This window comes from Cynara cardunculus, assembly GCF_001531365.2.
Source record: "Cynara cardunculus var. scolymus isolate 2C chromosome LG 3, CcrdV1, whole genome shotgun sequence".
Classification (NCBI taxonomy): domain Eukaryota; kingdom Viridiplantae; phylum Streptophyta; class Magnoliopsida; order Asterales; family Asteraceae; genus Cynara; species Cynara cardunculus.
The window spans coordinates 27,711,317-27,717,200 of record NC_037530.1 but is presented as its reverse complement, the minus strand read 5'-3'; positions in this window follow the sequence as shown (position 1 = coordinate 27,717,200).

Genomic DNA, 5,884 nt, shown 5'->3' with positions numbered 1-5,884 from the left:
CTTTCTTGTCCAGAAACTCAAATTAAGGTTGAATTAATACATGTATATATGTATTTCAAAAAAACCCAAGAACATATTAATTCAGAACATATTATACAGTGYMATTTGGACRRYMTAACCYCAAAATATATAGTATATATATAAATAAATAACTATAAAAGTATAAATCGTAAATATTAATTTTTTTTTTCACAGTATATATAATATATAATAATATAACTAAGTAAAAAAACTATTCAATATTGGACTCATTTCGAATGTATTAACGAGACGATTATAATGRTGTAACTTGTTAAAATAAAAATGTATTTTTTAAACATGTTTTAATTGATATACGATTATGTATGTTAATTTGATAAAAGTTTAAAATGAAATATTTAAAAGTAAAGGACATAAAATAAATTAATTAACTAATTATAAGGGTATAAAGTGTAAATTTAAAATTATAATTTTAAAAAAATCGGTTCAATATGAGAGGGTGAGTGTATGTGAGGGGATTAGTGTATGTCAGGAGAGGAGAGAGTGAAAAAGTGAAAAAGTGAAAAGGTGAAAAATTGATGTAAGGGTAGTATAAAGGGTATCTTGGTCATTTAGTATTTTAAGACTTTAAGACTTTTGCTAAATTTGCTTAATAAGATAGTATAGATATAGATAAATTTCAAATTATATACATTTTAGTGGTCAAGATTTTTATTCACTAATCCTTTCAACTCACTTACCATTATTTAGGTTAAGGTTGCATATGAGTTGGATTGGTCAAGTTGAATAAAATTGAATAACCCAATCCATTATTTGAGGTTTAAAAAATCTCAGCCCGTTTGAACCCAAGCAAAACTACAACCCAATCCAACCCAAACTGTGTAGGCTAAGTTGGCCGGGTTACAACTCTGATACATTATTTTACAATCTAGTTAAATGTTTATGTATAAACAAAACAAAATAAGAACGTATAAAAAAAACTAACAAACTCAAAAAAAGTTGAAGGTTCATGCAAATAAAAAAGTAAAATTATGGTTGAAATTGTAATATAATTCTGAATATTATGGTCTAATATCTAATATAAATATCTTAATCAAAGAACTAACAATAATATTAAATCCATAGTATAAAAAGACATCAGTTTCATTGTATTAAGTTGGGTTCAAATTACCTTAACCCAATTCCAAAACCAGTAGATACGATTTTGGCCTAACTTTGTCTCAACTGTGCATCGGGTTATCTCGAGTTGAGTTTTTTAGGTATTTTTCAGGTTGAGTTGACCGGATTGATTGGAATGTTACATGAACTTATACAACAAAAGTCTTTGGTCAAGAATTTTAGTCACAAAATTAGAACAATATGAAATGACTTTTTCTAGTCTTGGGAATTAATAAACATTTAGTGACCAAATTTTAGCTTGTGGCTAAATTCATACAAGTAACCAAATTCATGATAATTGGTGGCTGAATCATTAAGTCGTTGCCGATAAATAAGGGTTTCTAACCTTTTTAAATCAGACATAATATCGTTACAAATTTCTTTGTAATTTATTTCTTTTATAATAAAAACATAAAAGGCTTTATTCGAACTCTATGGATTTGTACAACCATTTTGTTTGATCTTCTTTTATCACATTGAAGACTAAGGGTCCGCTTACCTAAACACTTACCTGGTAAGCACTTACCGGTAAAATTCAACACTACCGCTTACTTGTCGGACAAAATTTTATTTACTAAAACGTATCGTATGCAACAATTTATCTCGTTAAGCGCTAATCATGATAAGAGTCATCGTCCTCACTTACTGGATAAGACTCTCGATTCTTGCTTTTGCTCTTATCGGGTAAGATTCTTAGTCATTGTCATATTCATTCTTGTCAAAATCTCATTTTAATTTGTTTTTAAAATAAAAACATTTTCTTGGAGAGAGTTTTCATGATAAACGATAAATATCACGACTTTTCGAACGTAAACCATGGCACCTTTAAATTGACCAATTAGATGGCTACCCTTTCACTTTTCTATCTTAATTAATTGGATTATTTGCTACCTTCGTATTAAAATTAAAATTTTATTGGTTTTTTCATTATTCTTGGAGTCTTATTAACATTTTAATTATTAAAAAATTATTTATTTTTATTCTCTTTACCAATAAATAAAAAGTAAATTGTATTTTTTAAGTACCCGAATAACCAATTAAAATATTAACCAGTTAATATACTGACATGACGAGTTATATGGCATACAAGTCAACATTATTTGCTGAAAAGGTCAATTATATGGATGTATGATGGTTTCACACCACAATGATGAGTTTTCTTTTTCCTCAACCACACCTTGGAAGAATCCATTCACAAGGAAGTATTTGAAAAAAAAAATGGAATCCGAGACAGCTATTAAATTGGGGGGGGGGGGGTGTTGAATGCGAGATGCCAAAGGAAGTCGCTACTTTGATTGAAGACGATTTGGGGGTTAGGTTTTTCATGATTTTGATTGAAATTTTTTGCAAGAGTAGACAGTGATGGATGCAGAAAAAATTATTGTAGAGGGCATAATATAAGATAACATAATAATTAACTTCAATTTCATTAAAAATGATTAAAAGTTACTTCTTACAACTGTACCCTACGACTCTTCATCTTTTGGAATTGGCTAATTACATCATCGTTTGAAACTGTGTGAAGTGCTTATTTTTTTATAGTACATATCACTGTAGCATTCAAAAATTCATCACCGATTTTGTTGCGCAAATATGACTTCACAATCTTCATAGCAGAAAAACATCTTTCGACTGTTATAGTAGCAACGGGTAAAACCAAAGCTAGCTTCAATAACCGATATACTAGAGGATAAGCTGTATGTTTTTTTGTTTCCACTAGCAATCTAACGAGCTAGGCAATACCACTCAAATTGGAAAATCTTTCATCTTGATGCATAATCAAATAGTACATGTTAAGTTGTTTCTCAAGCGTGATCCTTTCCATACGACTAAAATCATGAGAATACAACTCACTCAACTTCAATAAATCTGATACATTGAACTGCGAAAATGAATCACATGGACTCAAAACTACTATATTTTTAAGAAATTCAGTGCTTACCTCACTAAATCGATCCCCAAACTCTTGAATTTGCATGTCCACAACATTGTTGAAAATATCAAACTTGTAATAATGACGATTGGTGATGTTGGTCCTTTGTCTTCCATTTTTTGAATAACGGTCTTCCATATCCTAAGATTTAATACCATTTGTTTCACAAAAAGAATACATTTTCTCCAAAAGTGGATCAAAACCAGTTTCTTTAAATTGTTGCAATAGTTTTTTGGTTTCTCTTATCAATGAAACCGCTTCCAAAATATCTTGATCCTCTTTTTGAAGAGCCAGTGACAACAAGTCTGTGACCTCTAAAATATGAAACATTAAGTGCAAATAAATCACTAAATCAAATGTCTTCAAATATGCTAAAGTACCAGTTGCTTGAGTGCGACTAAAACCATTATCACCGTCCTCTTCAACATACTAGATCACTTCAACAACATTCGGAAACAAAGCAATCAAGCTCAAAATGGTTTTGTAATAAGAACTCCATCGTGTATCTCTGGCTCGTATAAGAGAAAGCTCTTGGTACATCCCTGTTCCAGTTTCATTTTCACACTTACCAATTGCTTCTTGCACTCTATCTTTGTAACTTTGTTGAAGCATGTCTTTACGCTTGCAAGAAGCATTCACCACATTGATCACCATTCCTAACATATTAAAAAAGTTCTCAACTTCGTCGTGTTTATTTACAACCGCCACAACAACTAACTGAAGTTAGTGAGCAAAATAATGGATATAGTATGCCGAGCTATCGTCATTCAAGATCAAGGCCTTTAATCCATTGAACTCACCGTGCATATTGCTTGCTCCATCATAACCTTGCCCTCTTACCTGTTTCATTCTCAATCCATCTTAAACAAATAAAGTATCAACGACATATTTAAGAATTGAAGAAGATGTCTCCGCCACATGAACAATACCAAAAAATCTCTCCTTAACAATACCACGTGCATCAGCATATCGTAAAACCACCGTCATTTGTTCCTTCTTAGAAACGTCACTAAACTCGTCAACTAGCAATGAGAACACATTATCACTAATTTCTTTACGAATGGATTTGAGTATTTGATTTGCAAAACAAACAACAATATCTTTTTGAATACTTAGAGACACCATTTGATTATTCTTTAGAGCATTTTTTAATATAACTTTACCTGCATCCTCATTGCAACCACCAATTAAGGCTAATGTTTTTAAGAACATGCCTTTAGAAATAGACATTTCAGATTTATCATGACCATGAAAGGGCAATGAATTCTTCAACAAGAATCTAGAGGCCTTAATTGAAGCATTTAATCATATTCGATGCTCATTCTTCTCCTTCTTAGATTGTTTATGGAAGGCAACGACAATAGATCAATCTTGGCTCATTAGATCCTCACTTTTCTCAAGTGCTCTATTGTGAAAACTATTAATGTCGTCGACATGAAGACCAAGTCTTTCCGTTTTAGTCCAACTATTAAAGCCATTTGTCACAAAAGCATCACTCCCACATTGTCCTACGTAATGATCTCTAAACAAATAACAACACAAACAAAAATCTCTATCCGTTTTTACACTATACTTCAACCAATTAGCGTATTGATCAAACCAAGCCGAACAAAAACGTGTTCCTTTACTCCTGACAGTTTTTTTTTGGAAAGGCATGACCCTATGGTTGATAAGGTCCTCTAATCAAATATTTTCTCCTTATTTCATCCATTTGATTAGGATGATATTCCGAAATCTTTTTCCTATTGGCTAGAACCCAAGGAAGATCGTTCAAATCAATTTCATAAGGCATTGAAGAAGCAGAGCTTGATTCAGGCGTTGATGCTTTCCTTTTAAAAAATCATTCCATCTTTACTAGCAATAGCAATAACAAGATAAAAATCAATGATTTATCAATGGTAAACATATAACTTTGAACAAAAATGCAAAATTAATCTAACATTTCCATTTGCCTAGAAATTACATGTACTGACATATTAACAAAATCAAACTAAATAGCAGAAAAATAAAACAAAACACCAACGAAATCATTCACCAAATCACCAATTATGACAATATCATAGTCATATCAAAAATCAAGATTGGAAATCAAAAGTTTAGATTTTTACCCGAAAAGCTGTGAGATTAGAGTAGCCGATAAGGAGATTAGAACTTAGGAGAAAGCCGATAAGGAACTGTGAGCTATTTTTTTCATGAATTCGTGGACCTTCACTCCTGTTCCAGCTTCTATTCGACTTTATTCCAATTTCTTTGCCAGGCTTGCAGCTTATATTTGTGGAATCGTGAATATGTTGGAGTAAAAAGTGAAAATTGGACTTGAGAACAAGTCTTAGGTTTTATTGTGGGCTGGGCTGGGCTGGACCAGGCCCCTAACCCTACCCTATTCAAGTAAATCTGCCTTTGGGAGTAGATAATCGAACCAAGAAGAAATCGAATGATGATCGAGAGAGGAGGAAACTCCATCTTTAGACTGGGTTGAACAAATTCTCATATCTTGTTCTTCTTCTTCTTCTTCTTCAAGTCAGTGCAAATGGGTGCTACTTTGACATCTTACCTCCTGTATTGAGTTTATTATTCACCCGTTAACAACTCCTTCCCATTGATTTGGGTTCTCTTCTTTTGGATCTATATTTTGAAAAACGATTGTTGATTTGGGATTTTTGATTTTTGGGCTTCAAATTTTGGGGTTTTGATTTTAGGGTTTTAAATTTAGAGGTTTATATTTTAGGGTTTTAATTGAATTTGTTGTCGATATTGTTATATCCCAGATCTGACAGTAGAACGATTTACACTAGAAGATTGAAAGAGTAAGTA